The sequence below is a fragment of the Tachypleus tridentatus genome, chromosome 10, assembly GCF_004210375.1.
Source record: "Tachypleus tridentatus isolate NWPU-2018 chromosome 10, ASM421037v1, whole genome shotgun sequence".
NCBI classification, from domain to species: Eukaryota; Metazoa; Arthropoda; class Merostomata; order Xiphosura; family Limulidae; genus Tachypleus; species Tachypleus tridentatus.
This window is the reverse complement of record NC_134834.1, coordinates 69,962,864-69,972,317: the sequence shown is the minus strand read 5'-3', so window position 1 is coordinate 69,972,317 and position 9,454 is coordinate 69,962,864. Positions and strand designations below refer to the sequence as shown.

Sequence of the window (9,454 nt, the reverse complement as noted above, 5' to 3'; positions counted from 1 at the left end):
TAATAAAAGTTTCCTAGACTATTGTTAAAGCAAAACTGAGAACATACAGCAAAACAATGGTAGAATCCCTAGCGATCTGTTTTCGTAGTCTGCTATATTACTAAACTTCAGTCATTTCTATCACGAGACTAGTCATGGTTAATATCCGTTATCTTGTAAGTTTGAAACCTCGTCCTGTTATGGTGTGTACAGAGGCGTAGCTAGGGTTTTACGCCTTTTAAAAGCTGGAGAAGAACGGTTACATTTATACTTGCCGTGAGATATTAGTATTAACCTTATTACATTTTAAAAAGCCACATTCGTTTCGTCCCTCTATGGATTTTCGAGGATTAAGAAAGTGTACAACAGTATTTCAGACATGTATCATATCCTTTTGTGGTGTAGGAAGGAGTTGCCAACTGTATATGCTTGGCTAGGTATGCAGGTTTATTTTACAGCGAGTTAATTAAAATTATAAGGAGTTCAACTTCAGGAAAGATTGGGAACATGCACCCCAGAAAATTAATATAAAATTTATAATTGCTATCCAAGTCAAAAATATGAAAGTAATTTGTTGAACAACCCGGTTCCGACACTTGTAATTTTAATTCTTGAAAATAATTGAGATGGCTAGATGAACGGTATCGTAAACTACGTGTCCAGCACACTTGAAATATCCCCAACCCAGAAGAGTTAAATACATGAAGTAATTTATAATATCAGAGAGAGACAATGTAGGTAATAATACTGATAATATTATAAAGAATATCGTTCGTTGCCAAAAGATAAAAATATTCATGCTTTTATTGTAATTAATGCTTTAGTCTTTTATAATCATTTTATGTTTTACGTACGAAAACACTTTTTAAAGAAATAAACTGCAGAGAATGAAGTATTTCTTAAATTCTAATTGAAGTTCGTTCAGAGTTTTGTAATATCCTAATTGAAACACTTTTAAGTGAACATTACTAGCCTAGATAACGTAGCGAATAAAAACGTAATAGGCCTAATGTCTTATGACAATTATACTTGTCCTTTTAAATGGTATTATATTATTAACGAGAATACTAGTCACTATAGGTATTTTATATAGTATGAATTATTGCCTTATCGTAGTTACATTATTAGCATTAAAACTAGTTATTCTTTGTTTCATGCTGTTAACATTAATCTTTGGTCACACAAGTTACATCGGTATCATCAACCTGCATCACAGCTTACAAGTGGTTTATCACATTCTACCCTTCCCACCTCTTAACTGTGTATCAAAGTACAATATACTTCTATACAAAACTTTAATAAAAAATTGCAATCTAGAATCTTCTTTAGAAAATAAACTAAGTTTTATTTTCCAATTTCAAAATATAAAGAAACAACAAATGTACATTATTACTTTCATTTTTGTTATTCCATAATTTAAATATAAATCTTTGTAACAATAAATTTGCAAAGTTAAAATAAATTTAGTGAGCATTAATCAAAAACACTAAATTAAAAACAAAATAGATACTTTGAGTCATTTGAGTACTGTTTTAACTGAATACAATTACAGTACAGGTATTTCACTGTTCAAAACAATTCTTAGTTTTGTGCAAATTGTTATACAGTGAAAGCACTAGAGAAACAATGCATTTATTATTATTATTATAAAAGTTTTTCAAGAAGCATCTTAATTGATGGGAGCAACTAAAACAAATTATTTTCAGAGATACATTTAACTTGAAGGTAAAAAGGATAAAAAGAAATTCTGTTCTGTAATGTGTACATCCAAAAATACTACATTGTCAAATATTATCCTGCTGTAATTATGTGTATAGTATTTTAAAATATCAAATATCACAACACTAGTTGTATCTAATATGTAAAAATCCTTCAAGATTTCACAACTCAGTTTCACATGAATCTCGAGGACTTACTTTCACGTAGACTCCATTTGCAGGGTTAGTTATTACAGTAGAACAAGTCAGATGTAAGGGATCTTCAGTTTCTTCACACATTTCCAAGCAAAATTTTCTTATCATCCGAGCAAGCGTCAACTTAGCTTCTAACTGAGCAAACCTCATACCAATACAATTACGAGGACCAATACCAAATGGCAAAAATGCTGAATTATTAAATTCTCCTTTCTTCTCTGGTGCAAAACGATCAGGGTCAAATTTTTCTGGTTCTGGCCAAAATTCTGGATCATGATGAATAGCCCAAACAGGAACTTGGACAACAACGCCTTCTGGAATTATCTGTCCATTTATAATGATTTCCTTGGAACATTCGCGAATAAGAAACCCTGTAACAGGAGGATATATTCTGAGTGACTCAGAAAAGACTTGGTCCAAATATTGCAAGCATTGAATGTCATCATATGTCAAATGCTCTTTCTCAGGAAAGTGGTCTGTTATTTCTTTATGCAACTTTTCTTGGATGTCTTGGTGCTTTGCCAGCAAGTAAGTTGTAAAAGCTAAAGCTGTGGCTGTTGTTTCATAACCAGCAAGCATAAACACATAAGCATTAGCCACCACTTCAGTGTCTGTTAGTGATTTTGTCCTCTCTTCTTTAGCTTGCTTATCCATACTGTCTTCTTCACAAGCATCTAACATTAACTGAAGAATGTCAACTCCTCTCTGTTGAGTGTTTGCTCGTCTCATATTGATGACATGTTGGACATTATTCACAATCATTGATGTCATTTGTCCTGATGTTAAATAGTTGTTAATAAAGGTCATTAACTTACCAAGTAGTGGAAACATCACAGCAGCTTCAACTGCAGGGTTGTGTGCATAACGAAAAAAATCTCTTACAGCAATCAGAAAAGGATCATTTGGATTTCTTTGGCAGTCAACTTTCATTGCTAATGCACAATGCCCAATGACATCCAAGGTTAAGGCCTGGACACGTTCATACATGTCAACAACTTGTTCTTTATTTGCATACTCATTAAGTACATCTAATAATGTGTCTATAGATCTATTCATAATACCAGCCATATTTTTCATTTTATTTGCACTAAAGGTTGGTGTCAAAATACTTCTTACTTCTTTCCATCGTTGGCCTCTTAAGGCTACAACAGTGTAAATTAAGGGTTTCATGTCAAGAACCATTTTAGGTCTGTTTGTAAAATTATGAAATTCTTTTATCATAACCTGTTTTATTATATCCAAGTCCTTAACCACAAGGTGTGGTCTTTCACCAATAAAGAAACCAAATATGTTACCATACTTTTTCAACCATTTTTCTAAAACTACATCAGGTGTGTTTTTTGATCGAAGTTCATACAAATTACCCCCTAGAAGAGATGGTTGAGGTCCAGGAATGCTATTGTGTCTGAAAAGTTGCATTTTCTGGCGTCTTCTGAAAATCCAAAGAGCAAGTCCTGTCGCAATAAAGGCAAACAAGAATGGGATCATTTCAGAAAACATGTTTGACAAGGAATAGAGTTTCGTCTGCACTTGATTCCTATTGAGAAAAAAGAAAACATAAGAAAGAAGGAACAGTATAAAATTTAAATAACACATTGAACTGATAATAAATTTACTACAAGTTGTGTAGTGCAGAAAATATTTGCTAAAGACAGTATAATATTTGACAACCATCTCAGTTGTGAACATTCTGAAGAAATGAGTTAAAACAAATTTGGAAAAAATTTGTATCCAATTGAATAAAAGTGGTTTAAATACAAAATTAAAAATATTACACAACCAGAAGTTCCACGGCATATTATATATATATATACATATTTATTACACACACACACACACACACAACTAAATTTTAAAATGAAAATAAACAGCTTAGTTTAAATGTTATTATTCAAATATTTATCAAGCATACCCTTAAACCATCAAACTGATTCCATTTATCACTTTAAAGTAAACCATTCCATAGGCCAATCACTTTATTAGAAAAATAAAGGCATCTTTGGGTGATGACAACTCCTATCCTACCAAAATTCAAATACGTTTTGTCCAGTCTTACTGTTTTTGCCCTTATGCACAAAAAAAGACGCATCAAAATTATGAATTAAATTTATCCTAACTATCTCACATCAGACCACTTCTAATTCTTCATTTTTCAAAAGAAAATTTCGGAGGTCTTAACCTATTATCATATGACAACCTTTCCATCCATACTGTCTTTCTAGTAATCTGCATGTGTTTGCATGTTTTCTTATGGCAAAGCAACATTGGACTATCAACCGAGAGGAATCGAACCCCTGATTCTAGCGTTGTAAATCTGAGGACTTATCGCTGTACCAGCAGGGGACTAGTAATCTGCTCAACACTTTCTTTAATTTTCACTCATGTATTTAAGATTTATTTTGGAACCAAAATATCATTACTTCTGAACTTCATACATGAGGAATGGACATTTACACCTGGAGATTCCTCAATCTATCTTCCTAACAATTTTGGCAAGTTTACAATAAATTCAAATAACAATTCTTAGTATGTTCCCTAATCACTTGTTAGGGAATAAAAACTCATGAATAGTTTCTAAAAACCAGTTTTCCCTCACAATTTGACCATAAAATTGCATAGTCTCCATGAATGAAATTAAAACTTCCTTTAATTATAAATTACATTAAGGTTGGATATCATCTAACTGTAACATTTCTCATTAATTCCATCAGTTTTTTTGGTGGTTTTGTTACCATTTTTTTTTAGTTCCAAGCTGTTCCTACAGATAGCAGCCCTTACAAGCAAATTCTTATATTTAATTGTAAACTAGTTTGGTTTGAATTTTGCACAAAGCTACATGTGGGCTATCTGCACTAGTCATCTCTAATTTAGCAGTGCAAGACTAGAGGGAAGGCAACTAGTCATCACCACCCACCATCAACTCTTGAACTATTTTTTTACCAATGAATAGTGGGATTGGCCGTCACCTTATAATGCTCCCACGACTGAAAGGGCAAGCATGTTTAGTGCAATGGGGATTCAAACCCATGACCCTCATGTTATGAGCTGAGTGCCTTAACCACCTGGCCAATTGTAAACTATCCATTCCAAAAAAACTCTGGTTTTCAGTGAAATTATCCCACAAATCCATTCAGTCAACTTCATCATTTTACACATTTTTATACGCATAGCATTTAGCCCTAGTGAGAAATTTTAATTACATCTCCATAATCAAGTCTGAGCACTATCTAATAGAATGAAGGTATTATGGTCCTTTTCTTAGAGTGCTTTTACTAATGTTCTGTATTTAAAATTAGTTCTTCTGTCCTATGTATCCCATATCATTAGCCTTCATGTACACTACAAAAGATTTTACTATTTATTATATCACTTGCTCTCCCAGTTATATCCTCCATCATTGACCCTAGATAGGACAATCTAATTCAGTAACCTCCATTACAGGTATTATATTAATAGTAATTAGCTATTCTCCGACTTACTTTTGTTAAATATTATACAACGTCACCCAAGGTGGCTTAAAAACAGTAAACTTAAAATAAACCTAGTTTATTAATACTTTTGTGAATATATAATTATGTAAAAAAATAACTAAAATAAAATTGAACAAAAAGGCATTAGATAACGAAACAGTCACCTGACTTACTCAAAAAGACCAACTATTACTTAATTAAACTACAGTATTACATTATCAGCCTATTATGGAACCTCTTGAAATTTACTATTGGATAATTTGGTTAGCTCTGTTAATATTACCTATAGGAGAGTACGGAATGTCCTTTCACAGTTCTACAGGTTAGTTGTGTACAGATAACATTAAATTTACTACATACATATTCTAATGAAATACGGCATAAAACAAATTGTTATAATGGTTATATTGCAGGAAGTTACTTAGTACTTTACACTTATATCTACAAGTGTAAGCATGATACTGGCATAGAGACAAATGGCAAAACAAAGATTCTGTAAATAAGGGTATAATAATTATTTTGCCAACCGTATGAGAGAACACGTTACATATTCTCACACAGAGCCATCAGAAGTAAATTTCAATAGACTTCGAGTGCAAAGTTACAGTTAAATATTTTTTTGTCAATGGCGTTGAAGTTCAACACTTTTAACAAAATATAAATTATATTTCTAGTTCTATAATGACTATTCGAAATAAATATTTTTAGAGATGGACTTACAAAGTTAAGATTTATTACCGTTAATTAAGTAATAAATTTGTAAGCTAAACACCAATTGTAATATTAAGGAACATAATGAACCTCACACGTTACTCTGCTTGCATAACAGCTTTTCGCTTCACACCCAGTCTTTTATTTCGTACTATCATTTACGCCACCACTAGCATAACATGCAATATAGTCACGTGATTATGTTACTTGCGCGACGTCCTAGTCTTTGTTATTTTACATTCACACTGGTTATCTGAGTTTTGGATTAGACGTGAAATTTAAGGATAAAAATCTTGAAATTGTATTTGTGTTCGTAACGAAAAAAGTTCATAACTCTTCTCGCGTTTAAAATTACATAAAACTTAATTTTACATCTTTTTTAATCCCGAGATTCTTGTTACGAAACCACTTTTAAAATTATTATTAACTATAGATTTATGTAACTGACATGGTAATAAAGACAGATTTGAGAATTGAAGTATTCAGATGAAAAATATTACAGATTAACGATTACGAGTTTTTCAGCTTTTACAGGGCTGTAAGAGACATTATGCATAACTTTTAAACTTTAGATTCACTTAAACCGGTTAAATTATTTTAGTAATTTTGGTGACAATTTTGATAGTATATTATGATTTAGAAAATACTTTGTTATCATTCAGTAACGTGCACTGGAACTGAACTGATTCCAAAATGACGCAGTGTGATGAATTTTTAAATACTGAAAAGAAATGTGCGTGTGTGTTTCACAGCAAAGCCACATTAGGCTATCTGCTGAGTCCACCGAGGGGAATCGAACTCCTGATTTTAGCGTTATAAATCCGTAGACTTACAGCTGTGCCAGAGGGGGACTGAAAAAAATATTTACAGTTTCGTGTCATGTTTCTATTTTATATATGTTGTAAAGATACGTAAAAAACTTATTTCAAAGTAAAAATAATAATAAAAGAAATTGGGATCACACTTGTCCTTTTTCCTTTCGAGGTTGTTTTCAGTATCAAAGATCAAGGTCAAATCCTTCTTACATTAAGGGAAAGAGTAGTTTTAGTTTTGATACAAATTTCTACTTTACCTATATTCTAAAAGTAATCAAGAATATTATTTCAAAGCAAAATAAATACAACATGAAAAAGAGACACCAAGCATGATTTTTTTTTTCCGCAAAGAACATTTTCTGCGCTGTCTTATCTTACTGAAATTTTATTGAATATAAACAACTACATATTTCTTTATGTATTTCTACGTATTTTTTTATGGTTTGGTTTGAATTTCGCGCAAAGCTACTCGAGGGCTATGTGGCCTAGCCATCCCTAATTTAGCAGTGTAAGACAAAAGGGAAAGCAGCTAGTCAGCACCACCAACCGCCAACTCTTGGTCTACTTTTTTTACCAACGAATAGTGAGATTAACCATCACATAATAACGTCCCCACGGCTGAAAGGGCGAGCATATATTGTGTGATAGGGATTCGAACCTTCGATCCTCGGATTACGAGTCGAGTGACTTATCTACCTGGCTATGTCAGGCCTTTTCATAGAAAAAAAAATCACTATTCAGCTGTGAAGATATAATACGTTATTTTTGTTTATTATCTAAATTTAGTTAATGTTTTAGCACAGATAGCCCTCGAGTAGCTTTGGGCGAAATTCAAAAACAAACAAAAACAAAACAGTTAATGTTTTAAATTAAAAGAAGTTTTAAGTGAAAGTAAAAAAAGTTTTATTTATATCAGAAAAATCTTCCAATGATTTCTGAACATATTTCTGTTTGGTTTAACAAACGTTTAACTTTTTTTAAAATCTTGATAAATATTTTGTTTTTATTTACTACTAACATCAGAGATGGTTGAGATATTTTTCAGTCATCAGTGAAAATTTAATAAAACTTTATAATTTTTTCTTTTGATATTGTCTTTCAATACTTTAGTATTAGTCATAATTATGGGTTAAAACCTATTGAGTATTATTTACATTTTTATAAGAGTTTTCTGTATACGATAACTTGAAAAAGTTTACTATTAATTTTAGGTAACTGTTATTGTGGTATGTTCAGGTATGATATCAGGGTATATCACGTGCCTTTTCACTATCTTTAGTAATATAAGAATTTAACAGAAACTGTTATATATTTTGCTATGCTATTTTGACATAAATAAGTGGTCCAGACAACCGTGAAGCCCACCGCTAGTACAGCGCTCTGTCTTCGGATTTACAACCCTAACATCAGGGGTTCGATTCCCCCTGTGGCCTCAAAAAACACATACTCTAATAGAGAGGCCCGGCATGGCCAAGCGTGTTAAGGCGTGCGACTCGTAATCTGAGGGTCGCAGGTTCGCATCCCCTTCGCGCCAAACATGCCCGCTCTTTCAGCCGTGGGGGCATTATAATGTGACGGTCAATCCCACTATTCGTTGGTAAAAGAGTAGCCCAAGAGTTGGCGGTGGGTGGTGATGACTAGCTGCCTTCCCTCTAGTCTTACACTGCAAAATTAGGGACGGCTAGCACAGATAGCCCTCGAGTAGCTTTGTGCGAAATTAAAAAACAAACAAACAACCGTTGAAAATTTTATTTCTTATTGTCTTTGTTGTTTTAGATTACAGATAACATTTACTTTGCCGATAAAGTGTTGCAGCAAAACTTTATTAAAACAGAGTTCTTAGATATGGAGCTTATAGTGTGGTAAAGTAGGACATTTGTGCAGATAGACAGGGGTTTTAGAGATGCAAGTCTCGGTATGTTAACACAGCTTAACAACTATTCTTATTCTCATTATTTAGTTTCTTAATGCACTTAAACGTTTTTGCGTCATATATATAAAACATATATTTTTTGTATTAAGAGAAATAGCAGTCAAAAACTGATAAAATTATTGTTCTTCGTCTTCCAGTTGAAAGAGCAAAGTACACGTAGTAAACAAAAGAGGACAGGCACGAAACATAAATTCTACCGGTATATGTTTTTGATTGTAGCACATACCTTAAACTACTTTTACGAGTGTTATTTTCACAGTTATAATGGTGAATTTCTTTCAATACACACTTTGTTAAAATTGATAACTTAAGAACCAAGAGAAAGTTACAAACCTGGTACGACATGAGGGAATAGCGTGGTAATCTGAGATGTCATGTCTGGGTTGATAGCTTCTGACAACCGACGTCTAAATTCGCAATTATTTTAAGTCAACATATCACTTTAAAAGTATTATATATGTCATCAATTAAAAAGTAGAAATTTAAAAAAAGAGAAAATATTGATGATTCTACTGTTTCTTTTCTAATTTTTTTTCTTACATTAACAATGTTAAAATCCTTAAATATACTAACTTGTGTTCAGGCTTTAATCAAGATAAAAAAATAAACTTATTTTAGAAAATGGCTTTACTT

General features: G+C 32.3%; 1 pseudogene across 3 annotated transcripts; it reads right to left on the bottom strand.

Moving 5' to 3' along the window:
* Positions 1 to 1,303: 1,303 nt before the first annotated feature.
* Positions 1,304 to 6,302, bottom strand: LOC143229516 (cytochrome P450 3A29 pseudogene; annotated as a pseudogene). Of its 3 annotated transcripts, none has more exons than XR_013015911.1 (2): positions 6,169 to 6,302; positions 1,304 to 3,429 (listed from the first exon to the last, which is right to left on the bottom strand). The product of XR_013015911.1 is annotated as a cytochrome P450 3A29 pseudogene, transcript variant X2 (transcript). The 3 variants fall into 3 exon arrangements; XR_013015912.1 differs by having other exon boundaries at positions 6,101 to 6,223; XR_013015910.1 differs by having other exon boundaries at positions 6,083 to 6,218.
* Between the last annotated feature and the right edge of the window lie 3,152 nt (positions 6,303 to 9,454).